Genomic DNA, 15520 nt, shown 5'->3' on the forward strand with positions numbered 1-15520 from the left:
TTTTGAAATAGCAAAAAGAGTTTGAATACAAAACAAAAATAGAATTTGAAAAAGGAGAAAAAACCCTCACTTCTCTCTCACTCTGGGTGCAACCCAACTCTCTTCACTCCCCTCCTTTCCATGTGTGGCCCAGCTTGGCCCAACCAGTGCAGCCTAGCATCAACCCACCAGTCCAACTTTTCCCCTAGGGGGGTTTTTGCAAAATGTGTCATCTTCCCTGCATACCGAAGCTGCTCGGTGGTAGCCGCCCCGCTGTGATGCGCGCCGCCGCGCCGAACCCTAGCTCCCCTTTTCCCCTCCCCCGCACTCTCCCGCGGCAAGAAAATCGAAACCTTAGCCGATAGTAGCCGGTCGGTCCCCCGCTCAATTCGCCGCCGGCGAGCCTCCTCCGACATCGCCGATCCCGCCATCACGCTCCTGGTGAGATTTCGCACCTCCCCATGCCCTTGGCCCGCTCCCCCTCGCCCTCTAGCTCCACCGCGTAGGGCACCTGCGCCGACCGCTGCCGCTCATCGTCGTCGGCCACGCTTCGGCCACCATTTGGTAGCGGCGCCGCCACCAAATGGTCGGCCACATCGAGCTGCCCGGTTTGCCCACCCCCCCACCCGCGCGCACACTATCGCGGCCCAAATCACCGGATTGAAGGTCCACCTGCGAGCTCAAGGCCGTGCTGACATCAACATGACTTCAGCGTGATGTAGTAAATCCTTTTCTATTTTTTGTAAATTGTTTTTGTATTTTCTGTAAATAGAAATATATTGACAGGTGGGTCCCCTTGTGAGGATTTTATTATTTTCGTAATTATTTAGGAAATGAATAAAATCATGACATGTGGGTCGAGTCTGTCAGATTTTTATTATTTTCCAGGAATTTCCAGAAATGATTTAAAATGAATAAAACTTGTAAAATTCATAAATTATTCATTTTAAGTCAGAAAATATGTATAATATATAAAAAATCAGAAAAATGAGATCTACAAATTGGTTACAAAATCATGCCTTTTTAAATAACTTTAAACCCTAGTTGTTTTAGAAGAACTAATTGTACCCCTCTGAGGGCTCTGGAACTGCTAACCCTAGTTCTGTCGAACCTCAGTTAAGTTCATGATCATGTCTTAGGGTTAATTCAATACCTTTAATATGTCATATCATCATCCTTGTATGTGCATTGTGTTGACGCGTAAAGCACACGCCCGTTGGGAACCCCAAGTGGAAGGTGTGATGCTTACAGCAGCAAGTTTCCCTCAGTAAGAAACCAAGGTTTATCGAACCAGTAGGAGTCAAGGAGCACGTGAAGGTTGTTGGTGGCGGAGTGTAGTGCGGCGCAACATCAGGGATTCCGGCGCCAACGTGGAACCTGCACAACACAATCCAAATACTTTGCCCCAACTTAACAGTGAGGTTGTCAATCTCACCGGTTTGCTGTAACAAAGGATTAAATGTATGGTGTGGAAAATGATGTTTGTATGCGAAGAACAGTAAAGAACAATGTTTGCAGTAGATTGTATTCGATGTAAAAGAATGGACCGGGGTCCACAGTTCACTAGTGGTGTCTCTCCAATAAGATATAGCATGTTGGGTGAACAAATTACAGTTGGGCAATTGACAAATAAAGAGGGCATAACAATGCACATACATGTCATGATGAGTAGTGTGAAATTTAATTGGGCATTACAACAAAGTACATAGACCGCTATCCAGCATGCATCTATGCTTAAAAAGTCCACCTTCAGGTTAGCATCCGCACCCCTTCCAGTATTAAGTTGCAAACAACAGACAATTGCATTAAGTATGGTGCGTAATGTAATCAACACAAATATCCTTAGAAAAAGCATTGATGTTTTATCCCTAGTGGCAACAGCACATCCACAACCTTAGAACTTTCTATCACTGTCCCAGATTTAATGGAGGCATGAACCCACTATCGAGCATAAATACTCCCTCTTGGAGTTACAAGTATCAACTTGGCCAGAGCCTCTACTAGCAACGGAGAGCATTCAAGATCATAAACAACACATATATGATAGATTGATAATCAACATGATATAGTATTCCATATTCATCGGATCCCAACAAACACAACATGTAGCATTACAAATAGATGATCTTGATCATGTTAGGCAGCTCACAAGATCGAACAATGACAGCACATGAGGAGAAGACAACCATCTAGCTACTGCTATGGACCCATAGTCCACCCGTGAACTACTCACACATTAATCCGGAGGCGATCATGGAGATGAAGAGTCCTCCGGGAGATGATTCCCCTCTCCGGCAGGGTGCCGGAGGCGATCTCCTGAATCCCCCGAGATGGGATTGGCGGCGGCGGCGTCTCTGTAAGGTTTTCCGTATCGTGGCTCTCGGTCCTGGGGTTTTCACGACGAAGACTTTAAGTAGGCGGAAGGGTAGGGTTGGAGGCGGCGCGAGGGCCCCACACAACAGGGCAGCGCGGGGCCCACCTTGGCCGCGTGGCCCTGGTGTGGCAGCGCCTCGTCGCCCCACTTCGTAATCCTTTCGGTCTTCTGGAAGCTTCGTGGAAAAATAAGACCCTGGGCGTTGATTTCGTCCAATTCCGAGAATATTTCCTTTGTAGGATTTCTGAAACCAAAAACAGCAGAAAACATCAACTGGCTCTTCGGCATCTTGTCAATAGGTTAGTGCCGGAAAATGCATAAATATGACATAAAGTGTGTATAAAACATGTGAGTATTATCATAAAAGTAGCATGGAACATAAGAAATTATAGATACGTTTGAGACGTATCAAGCATCCCCAAGCTTAGTTCCTACTCGCCCTCGAGTAGGTAAACGATAACAAAGATAATTTCTGAAGTGACATGCTATCATAATCTTGATCAATACTATTTTAAAGCATATGTAATGAATGAAGTGATTCGAAGAAATGGTAAAGACAATGAATAAACAACTGAATCATATAGCAAAGACTTTTCATGAATAGTACTTTCAAGACAAGCATCAATAAGACTTGCATAGGAGTTAACTCATAAAGCAATAGATTCTTAGTAGAAAGTTTTGAAGCAACACAAAGGAAGATATAATTTTCAGCAATTGCTTCAACTTCAACATGTTTATCTCATGGATAATTGTCAACACAAAGTAATATGATGAATGCAAATAAGCAAGTATGTAGGAATCAATGCACACAGTTGACACAAGTGTTTGCTTCTAAGGCAGAAAGAAGTAGGTAAACTGACTCAACATAAAAGTAAAAGAATGGCCCTTCGCAGAGGGAAGCATGGATTGCTATATTTGTGCTAGAGCTTTTATTTTGAAAACATAGAAACAATTTTGTCAACGGTAGTAATAATTCATATGTGTTATGCATAAGATATCTTATAAGTTGCAAGCCTCATGCATAGATTACCAATAGTGCCCGCACCTTGTCCTAATTAGCTTGGATTTACATGGATTATCATTGCATAGCATATGTTTCAACCAAGTGTCACAAAGGGGTACCTCTATGCCGCATGTACAAAGGTCTAAGGAGAAAGCTCGCATTGGATTTCTTGCTTTTGATTATTCTCAACTTAGACATCCATATCGGGACAACATAGACAACAGATAATGGACTCCTCTTTAATGCATAAGCATTCAACAACAGATAATATTCTCATAAGAGATTGAGGATTGTTGTCCAAACTGAAACTTCACCATGGATCATGGCTTTAGTTAGCGGCCCAATGTTCTTCTCTAACAATATGCATACTCAAACCATTTGATCATGATAAATCACCCTTACTTCAGACAAGACGAACATGCATAGCAACTCACATGATATTCAACAAAGGTGAAATAGTTGATGGCGTCCCCAGGAACATGGTTACCGCTCAACAAGCAACTTATAAGAAATAAGATACATAAGTACATATTCTATACCACAATAGTTTTTAAGCTATTTTTCCCATGAGCTATATATTGCAAAGACAAATAATGGAATTTTAAAGGTAGCACTCAAGCAATTTACTTTGGAATGGCAGAGAAATACCATGTAGTAGGTAGGTATGGTGGACACAAATGGGATAGTTTTTGGCTCAAGGATTTTGGATGCACGAGAAGTAATCCCTCTCAATACAAGGCTTAGGCTAGCAAGGTTGTTTGAAGCAAACACGAGTATGATCCGGTAAAGCAAAACTTACATAAAAACATATTGCAAGCATTATAAGACTCTACATTGTCTTCCTTGTTGTTCAAACCCTCACCAGAAAATATCTAGACTTTAGAGAGACCAATCATGCAAACCAAATGTCAACAAGCTCTACGGTATTTCTTCATTAATAGGTGCAAAGTACATGATGCAAGAGCTTAAACATGATCTATGTGAGAACAAAAATTGCCAAGTATCAAATTATTCAAGACATTATACCAATTACCACATGTAGCATTTTCTGTTTCCAACCATATAACAATTAACGAAGCAGTTTCAACTTTCGCCATGAACATTAAGAATAAAGCTAAGAACATATGTGTTCATATGCAACAGCGGAGCGTGTCTCTCTCCCACACAAAGAATGCTAGGATCCAATTTTATTCAAACAAATAAAAACATAAAGACGCTCCAAGTAAAGCACATAAGATGTGACGGAATAAAAATATAGTTTCACTAGAGGTGACCTGATAAATTGTCGATGAAGAAGGGGATGCCTTGGGCATCCCAAGCGTAGATGCTTGAGTCTTCTTGAAATATGCAGGGATGAACCACGGGGGCATCCCCAAGCTTAGAGTTTTCACTCTCCTTGATCCTATTAAATCATCCTCCTCTCTTGATCCTTGAAAACTTCCTCCACACCAAACTCAAAAAAAACTCATTAGAGGGTTAGTGCATAATCAGAAATTCGCATATTCAGAGGTGAAATAATCATTCTTAACACTTCTGGACATTGCACAAAGCTACTGAAAGTTAATGGAACAAAGAAATCCATCAAACATAGCAAAATAGGCAATACGAAATAAAAGGCAGAATCTGTCAAAACAGAATAGTCTGTAAAGACAAATTTTTCTGGGGCACTAAACTTGCTCAGATGAAAATGCTCAAATTGAATGAAAGTTACGTACATATCTGAGGATCACGCACGTAAATTGGCAGATTTTTCTGAGTTACCTACAAAGAATACTACTCAAATTCGTGATAGCAAGAAATCTGTTTCTGCGCAGTAATCCAAATCTACTATCATCTTTACTATCAAAGACTTTACTTGGCACAACAATGCAATAAAATAAAGATAAGGAGAGGTTGCTACAGTAGTAACAACTTCCAAGACTCAAATATAAAACAAAAGTGCAGAAGTAAAATAATGGGTTGTCTCCCATAAGCGCTTTTCTTTAACACCTTTCAGCTAGGCGCAGAAAGTGTGAATCAAGTATTATCAAGAGACGAAGCATCAACATCATAATTTGTTCTAATGATAGAATCAAAAGGTAACTTCATTCTCTTTGTAGGGAAGTGTTCTATACCTTTCTTGAGAGGAAATTGATATTTAATATTACCTTCCTTCATATCAATAATAGCACCAACAGTTCGAAGAAAATGTCTTCCCAAAATAATGGGACAAGATGCATTGCATTCAATATCCAAGACAACAAAATCAACGGGGACAAGGTTATTGTTAACCGTAACGCGAACATTATCAATCCTCCCCAAAGGTTTCTTTGTAGAATTATCAGCAAGATTAACATCCAAATAACAATTTTCCAATGGTGGCAAGTCAAGCATATTATAGATTTTCTTAGGCATAACGGAAATACTTGCACCAAGATCACATAAAGCATTACAATCAAAATCATTGACCTTAATCTTAATGATGGGCTCCCAACCATCTTCTAACTTCCTAGGAATAGAAGTCTCAAGTTTTAGTTTCTCTTCTCTAGCTTTTATGAGAGCATTTGTAATATATTTTGTAAAGGCCAAATTTATAGCACTAGCATTAGGACTTCTAGCAAGTTTTTGTAAGAACTTTATAACTTTAGAGATGTGACAATCATCAAAATCTAAACCATTATGATCTAAAGCAATGGGATCATTGACCCCAATATTTTGAAAAATTTCAGCAGTTTTATCACAAGTAGTTTCAGCAGTTTTAGCAGTTTCAGGCAGTTTTGCACGCTTTGCATTAGGAGTAGAAACATTGCCAACACCAATTATTTTACCATTGATAGTAGGAGGTGTAGCAACATGTGAAGTATTAGCATTACTAGTGGTGGTAATAGTCCAAACTTTAGCTACATTATTCTCTTTAGCATTTTCTTCTTTTTCCCACCTAGCACGCAATTCAGCCATCAATCTAATATTTTCATTAATTCGAAATTGGGTGGCGTTTGCTGTAGTAACAATTTTATTATCATTATCCTCAGGTTTAGCAGCCATTTTATTAATTAAAGAAGATTGCGACGCAGACATGTATGAGATTCGGTTTTCAGCATTTGAAAGCTTAGTTTGCAAACCAGAAATCTCCATATTCAAATTTTCAAGTTGATTTCCTATATTTTTCAACAAGGCAGATTGTTCATTCATAGTTTTAGTAAACAATTGATTTTGCTCATATTATGATTGCATAAAGCTCTTAGTAGCTCTTTCAATTTCTAACATCTTTTCCTCATTAGGCGAAATAGATCTACCATAAGAATTACCATAATCATTACCACTATTAGAAGGATATGGCCTATAGTTGTTACCAGAATTATTCTTATAAGCATTGTTGTTGAAATTATTATTTTTAATGAAGTTCACATCAACATGCTCTTCTTGAGCAACCAATGAAGCTAACGGAACATTATTAGTATCAACATTAGATCTACCATTCACAAGCATAGACATAATAGCATCAATCTTATCACTCAAGGAGGAGGTTTCTTCAACAGATTTTACCTTCTTACCTTGTGGAGCTCTTTCCGTGTGCCATTCAGAGTAATTAATCATCATATCATCAAGAAGCTTTGTTGCGGTGCCTAGAGTGATGGACATAAAAGTACCTCTAGCAGCTGAATCCAATAAGTTCCGCGAAGAAAAATTCAGTCCTGCATAGAAGGTTTGGATGATCATCCAAGTAGTCAGTCCATGGGTAGGACAATTTTTAACCAAAGATTTCATTCTTTCCCATGCTTGAGAAACATGCTCATTATCCAATTGCTTAAAATTCATTATGCTACTTCTCAAAGATATAATTTTAGCAGAAGGATAATATCTACCAATGAAAGCATCCTTACATTTAGTCCATGAATCAATACTATTCTTAGGCAAAGATAGCAACCAATCTTTAGCTCTTCCTCTTAAGGAGAAAGGAAACAATTTTAATTTTATAATGTCACCATCTACATCCTTATACTTTTGCATTTCACAAAGTTCAACAAAATTATTAAGATGGGCAGCAGCATCATCAGAACTAACACTAGAAAATTGCTCTCTCATAACAAGATTTAGTAAAGTAGGTTTAATTTCAAAAAAAATCTGCTGTAGTAGCAGGTGGAGCAATAGGTGTGCATAAGAAATCCTTATTATTAGTGCTAGTGAAGTCACACAACTTAGTATTCTCAGGATTAACCATTTTAGCAATAGTAAATAAAGCAAACTAAATAAAGTAAATGCAAGTAACTAATTTTTTTGTGTTTTTGATATAGAGAACGCAAACAAGACAGTAAAATAAAGTAAAGGAAGTAACTATTTTTTTGTATTTTAATATAGAAAGCAAACAAAGCAGTAAATAAAGTAAAGTAAAGCAAGACAAAAACAAAGTAAAGAGATTGGAAGTGGGAGACTCCCCTTGCAGCGTGTCTTGATCTCCCCGGCAACGGCGCCAAAAATTTAGCTTGTTGACGCGTAAAGCACACGCCCGTTGGGAACCCCAAGTGGAAGGTGTGATGCGTACAGCAGCAAGTTTCCCTCAGTAAGAAACCAAGGTTTATCGAACCAGTAGGAGTCAAGGAGCACGTGAAGGTTGTTGGTGGCGGAGTGTAGTGCGGCGCAACACCAGGAATTCCGGCACCAACGTGGAACCTGCACAACACAATCCGAATACTTTGCCCCAACTTAACAGTGAGGTTGTCAATCTCACCGTCTTGCTGTAACAAAGGATTAAATGTATGGTGTGGAAAATGATGTTTGTATGCGAAGAACAGTAAAGAACAATGTTTGCAGTAGATTGTATTCGATGTAAAAGAATGGACCGGGGTCCACAGTTCACTAGTGGTGTCTCTCCAATAAGATATAGCATGTTGGGTGAACAAATTACAGTTGGGAAATTGAAAAATAAAGAGGGCATAACAATGCACATACATATCATGATGAGTAGTGTGAAATTCAATTGGGCATTACGACAAAGTACATAGACCGCTATCCAACATGCATCTATGCCTAAAAAGTCCACCTTCAGGTTAGCATCCGCACCCCTTCCAGTATTAAGTTGCAAACAACAGACAATTGCATTAAGTATGGTGCGTAATGTAATCAACACAAATATCCTTAGACAAAGCATTGATGTTTTATCCCTAGTGGCAACAACACATCCACAACCTTAGAACTTTATGTCACTGTCCCAGATTTAATGGAGGTATGAACCCACTATCGAGCATAAATACTCCCTCTTGGAGTTACAAGTATCTGTTGGAGATATGCCCAAGAGGCAATAATAAAAAAGGTTATTATATTATATCTTTGTGTTTATGATAATGTTTACATACCATGCTATAATTGTATTAACCGAAACATTGATACATGTGTGTTATGTGAACAACAAAGAGTCCCTAGCAAGCCTCTTGTATAACTAGCTTGTTGATTAATAGATGATCATGGTTTCGTGATCATGAACATTGGATGTTATTAATAACAAGGTTATGTCATTATATGAATGATGTAATGGACACACCCAATTAAGCGTAGCATATGATCACGTCATTAAGTTATTTGCTATAAGCTTTCGATACATAGTTACCTAGTCCTTTCGACCATGAGATCATGTAAATCACTTATACCGGAAAGGTACTTTGATTACATCAAACGCTACTGCGTAAATGGGTGGTTATAAAGGTGGGATTAAGTATTCGGAAAGTATGAGTTGAGGCATATGGATCAACAGTGGGATTTGTCCATCCCGATGACGGATAGATATACTCTGGGCCCTCTCGGTGGAATGTCGTCTAATTAGCTTGCAAGCATATGAATGGTTCATAAGAGACCACATAACACGGTACGAGTAAAGAGTACTTGTCGGAGACGAGGTTGAACAAGGTATGGAGATACCGATGATCAAACCTCGGACAAGTAAAATATCGCGAGACAAAGGGAATCGGTACCGTATGTATATGGTTCATTCGATCACTTAGTTCATCGTTGAATATGTAGGAGTCATTACGGATCTCCAGATCCCGCTGATGATTATTGATCGGAGAGGCGTCTCGGTCATGTCTGCATATTCTCGAACCGTAGGGTGACACACTTAAGGTTCCGATGTTGCTAGGGTAGTTTCGGGATTAAAGAAATAGTTTTTGAGAGTTACGGAATTGTTCCGGGAAGAGTATTAATAATTTATTAATTAATTGAATTACTAATTATTAATATATATTATTTAGTAGAAATAAATATAAGGCTAAAAGTAGTCTATAAGTAGTTTTGTTAATGGGCCAATTAAGTAGCTCATATAGACAGACTATTAAAGAAAAGAGGCAAAAGAAAAGCAAAAGAAAAAAAAAGGAAGGGCACGACCTGGCCAGTTGGGCCGATCGGCCGGCCACGCACACGCCCAATGTAGGGAAGTGCTCACGCAGCAAGCCATGAAATGGCAAGTGCAGCACTCGTGTATGGCAAGGAAAGGGCAAGGCCTGGGCCGACCGGCCGGCAGGTCACACGCAAGGAAAGGCAAAGTGTTTTGCCTGTTCATGCCAAGGAAAGGCAAAGTGTTCGGCCGTGCTGTTTGTGCATGTAAGGAAAGGAAACTATTTTTTTGCCTTGCAGATTACAGATTAGATCGATCCGATCGATCGTTTTGACGTGGCTTACACGCTGAAACGTCTACCGCCTTACACGCCTATAAAAGGAGCACGCGGCCGACGCAAACAATAAGATTTTGTTCCGCGGTCGTTTGCTCCGTTTGCTCCACCTTTTGCCTAGTTTCTTCCACCCAACGCGTACATGCGAAGCCCTGTTCGCGCAAACTCTCCACCACCACCACGCCATCGTGCTGCTGGACTAGATCATATCTACCACATCTCCCCGCTTGCTGGAACAAGGAGGAGGTGTCTTCATCGAGCTGTACGTGTGACCGAGTACGGAGGTGCTGCCCGACTGTGGCACCGTTAAGATCTTCTACGCGCTTTTGCAAGCGGCAAGTGATCGACTACATCCACAACGAGATCTAATCTCATAGGCTTTGGAAATCTTCAATGGTTAGTCTTGTGATCCCCTCGTTGCTACCATCTTCTAGATTGCATCTTGGTTTGGTTTTCGTTCTTGCGGTAGGAAAATTTTTGTTTTCTATGCTACGAATCCCTTCAGTGGTATCAGAGCCGTGTCTATGCATAGATGGTTGCACGAGTAGAACACAATGGTTTGTTGGCGTTGATGCTTTTGTTGTCTTTAGTTTGAGTACTTTGCATCTTTGTGGCATAGTGGGATGAAGCGGCTCGGGCTAACTTTACATGACCGCGTTCATGAGACTTGCTCCTCGTTCGACATGCAACTTGTATTGCATAAGAGGCTTTGCGGGTGTCTATCTCTCCTACTATAGTGAAGATTCAATTTACTCTTCTATTGACAACACTAGTATCACCGTTGTGGTTCACGTTCGTAGGTAGATTAGATCTCTCTCAAAAACCCTAAACCACGTAAAATATGCAAACCAAATTAGAGACGTCTAACTTATTTTTGCAGAGGTTTGGTGATGTGATATGGCCATAATGTGATGATGAATATGTATGAGATGATCATTATTGTATCGTGGCAACCGGCAGGAGCCTTATGGTTGTCTTTAAATTTCATGTTGAGTAGTATTTCAAAGTAGTTGTAATAGTTTCTACATGAGGTGAACAACCATGAAGATGGCGCCATGAACCTTGACGCTACGCCGACGATGATGGAGATCATGCCCGTTGATGATGGAGATCATGTCCGTGCTTTGGAGATGAAGATCGAAGGCGCAAAGACTAAAGGGCCATATCATATCACATATGTATTGCATGTGATGTTAATCCTTTATGCATCTTATTTTGCTTAGAACGCGACGGTTGCATTATAAGATGATCCCTCACATTAATATCAAGATAATAAAGTGTTCTCCCCTCGTATGCACCGTTGCACAGTTCGTCGTTTCGAAGCATCTCGTGATGATCGGATGTGATAGACTCAACGTTCACATACAACGGGTGTAAGCCATGTTGCACACGCGGAATACTTGGGTTTGCTTGATGAGCCTAGCATGTACAGACATGGCCTCGGGACAACGGAAACCGAAAGGTTGAACACGAGTCATATGGATGATATGATCAACATGTTGATGTTCACCATTGAAGCTACATCATCTCACGTGATGATCGGTTTTGGTGTAGTGGATTTGGATCGTGTACCACTTAACAACTATGAGGGATGTTGTATTAAGTGGGAGTTCATTAGTAATTAGATTAAAACATGAACTAATTATCATAAACATAGTCTGAGTAGTATTTTGAATTAATTTTGTAGTATTGGCATCCGTCTTCTAACATGCGCTAGTCTTGTTATTCAGATAGAAATACTGTTAAAATATGACAAGAAACTTTACGGATTGGTACCGTATTGTTAAAGAATCAAGAATTGATTAAGTCCTATTGCAAACTTTTAGTAAACCTCACATTGTTGATTCAAAAAGCTATGGTTTCAATTAGTACCTAAAGTTATCTTGTCTCCGTGAAACTTGAAGTTCAAATCTGTTTGAAAAGTAAGGAGCTGAAAATTTAGTTTTCAGAAATAATCAAGGTATGAGATATATGTGATATCTAAGACCTTATTGCAAGATGATAGAATATAAATTTGGTGAGACTACATAAACTCATAAGTTTTATGGGAATGTATGAAGGTTGAAGACGCCAGGCGTCACAATCCTCCGACTATTGGGGCACTAATAATATTCGCATATCCATGAAGTTATCATCCTTAGTATGCACCGTTGCTAAGACTCGTCGTTTTCAAAGCATCACATGATGATCGGGTGTGATAGATTCTATGTGTGCATACAACGGGTGCAAGCCAGATTTGCACATGCGAATACCAAGGTTAAAACTTTACGAGCCTAGCATGTACAGACATGGTCTCGGAAAGTCGTCATGATATGATGGATAAAATTATGAGTGAAATTGTTCATCATATTACAAAGTTACTAATAGTGAAATCTGAAACATTTGTCATATGATGATCAACTTAAAGTAAGAACCTCAAGGTTATTGGTATTTGACCAACAAACCTAGAAGTTAATAATGTTAAAGTGTTTTTCTGAATACTGAGGAAAGCTAAACGAGAAACTGCAAAAGATATTTTGGCAAAAAGAAAAGACTAGAAAGTCTAACTCAGGTGTATATAAATGATATACATGTTATGGTTGTATTCCTGGTTAAGTCACACTATGAAATTCTTGGGTATTAGTACTGGTTAGTATGAAGTGTCATACAAAACAACGCAATACAAGAATACAATGGCCTAAGTGACTGACAAGGAATATGATAGGAATGCACGTCTGGAACAAAATAAAGTGTTATTATGTTCGTCGTTGGCATTCTATCTAGCCCTTAGAATTTATAATAAAGAACTTAATAATTGTTATTTTGCTCTGGTCAAATAAAAACAATGAGTTGTTCAAATTATGACATTACTCCATGTACGATGGATAAGTTATTATAAATCTTAATGGTGAAACACACACACATAATACTGACGCTAAAATGACATAAGGCAAATGATTTGAATTCCACTTATTTGGGGAACCGCCATTTAGGTCATGTTAGAAAGGAACGCATGAAGGAACTCCATGCAAATGGATTTTTGGAGTCATTTGATTTTTTGAATCGTTTGGCGCTTGCAAAATCTTTTCTAAAAGTAATGACTGAAATACCGTTCATAGGCCGAGAGTTGAACGGGCAACTAACTTAGTGAAAACATACATAATGATATATGTGGTTCACTGGGCATAGTTGTGTGCGGGAGATTCTTCTACTTCATGAAAACTTTCAACAATGAATTGAGTATATATATGTGGATATATTCAATAAGGAAGAAGTTTGAAACATTTGAATGAATTCAAATAAATTTCAGCATGAAGTGGAAATCATCGTAATAGAAAAATCAAATATCTATGATTGGATCATGGTGGAAATATTTGAATTACGAGTTTTAGCGAACATCTAAGAGAGTTATGAAGTTGTTCTACAACTCACGTTTCTTGGAGTATCATAGTGATGATGAAGTATCCAAGAGATGTATCCAAACCTTGTTGGGTCAATGATGAGATAAAATATTGACGCCATTATATTTTTGTGGATTATGCTTTAGTGACTACCGTTTTTACACTAAATAGAGCATCATCATGATCCGTTGAAATGACACCATACGAGTTATGGCATGGGTATGAACCCTGATAGTCTTTTCTTAAATTTTGGTATGCATAGCATAAGTAAATAAGTTTACAACCAAAATCGGATGAATGTCTTTGTTGGTTATCTCAGAGATTTGATTGGGAATTCTTTCCACGAGACAAAGACAAAAGTGTTTGTCGATGTTTCTTATTTCCGAGAAATTGTTTCTAGCGAAGTATTTGAGTGGGAGGATAATAGAACTTGATAAGGTTTATGAACCTGAGCATAATAATCAGAGTAGCGCAGCATCGGAATTGGTTCCGGAAGCGGCCACAACGATCATAGCTCCCATGACTACAAAGTGTTTTAGCCATGGAGATCAAAGTACCTATTAAATCTTGTAGGTATGGTTTACTTTGTGATCAAATAAATGATTTGTGGACAAAGGATTGTTTTTTGATCAATGATAAACCAACTACATGCAAAGAAGTTATGATGGGCCCTGACTCTGTTAAAATGGCTATACGCCATGAAATCCAAGATAGATGAATACTTTTTGAAAGTAAATAGATCTATAAAATTGATGGACTTGGATGAAATATCCTTGAAGAAGCTCGACTTGTCGAAAAGTTGTTTACTACAAAGTTCAAAGAGTTGACTACGATAAGATTAGATCTTCCGTAGCAATGCTTATAGTCTATGTGGATTATTCTAGTAATCACTACATATTTCTTTTATGAGATATGCTAGTAGGATGGCAAAATACATTACTTATCAGAAGTGTGTATTAAAGGTGTATACAAGATACAAACAAGAGTTTTGCTAGTCCGTAGAATACTAGATAGGAATACGAACTTCAATTGGATGAAGTGAGTATCGCGGAGTTGGAATCTTCACCGGATGAAATAGTCAAAGAGTTTTTGATTTCATTAAAGACGATGAAGAGGCTTGCATTTGCAAGAAATTAAGTGGGAGCGCTGAGACATATTTATAATACTTATGTAGATGACATATAGTTGGTTATAAATGATGTAATTATATACTTGATTAAAAGGTTTCATTGAAAATTAACTTCAATGAAAGGATATGGACTGAAACAAATTTAGTGTCAAGATCTATGAAGATAGATTGAAACACATAATAAGTTTAAGTCAAAGTACATAGAATGGATATTGAAGTAGTTCAATATAGAAATATTAAGAAAATGTTCTTGTCATGTGAAGGTTTAACAAGACTTGAGTGTATCTGACACTCGATGAGTAAAAACACATGAGTGATTTTAGATCATGAATAATATGTACAAAATCAGATATCTTGTGCTCTAAAAGTTAGGAGCACATACCAGAATGATTCATGTGATGAGTATTGGACAACAGTAAGAATATCCTTGAGTACTTTAGAAGAACCAAGGACATATATATAATTTTGTATGGAGAAATGACAAACAAATCACTGTAAGGTGTTGCACCGATATTGGTTTTATCACATATAAAATACAATTTCAATCTCAAATTAGAGACTAAGTGTTGTTTAAAAGATAGCACAATGAGCTAGAAATTGTCTATGCTAGATTTAGAAGAATTCTAAATATTGTGACGGATTCTACAAAAGAAGGCAGAGTATGTCATTGTTTTGACAATGACAGAGGATCTTAAGTCAAGAGGTTCTTTGAGAACTTGGTGTAGTTCCGACAGAGTCAGAACTTTGAAGCTATATTGTATGTGACAATATTAGTGACATATTTCAGATCGCGGAATTAAGGTTCCACCAGAAGACCAAACATATTTAATGCGACTCATTGGGAAATGAGTGATGTGTTGAGACGCAAATGAATTACAAAATAGATACGTTTCTGATCATGCCAGATCCGTTGACTAAAACCTCTCCCGTGAGCAAAACATGATAAAGCACCGGAAGGCCAAGGTGTTATATCTTTACAAATGTAAACTAGATTATTGACTCTAGTGCAAGTGGGAG

Source organism: Lolium perenne, chromosome 6 (genome assembly GCF_019359855.2).
Source record: "Lolium perenne isolate Kyuss_39 chromosome 6, Kyuss_2.0, whole genome shotgun sequence".
NCBI classification, from domain to species: domain Eukaryota; kingdom Viridiplantae; phylum Streptophyta; class Magnoliopsida; order Poales; family Poaceae; genus Lolium; species Lolium perenne.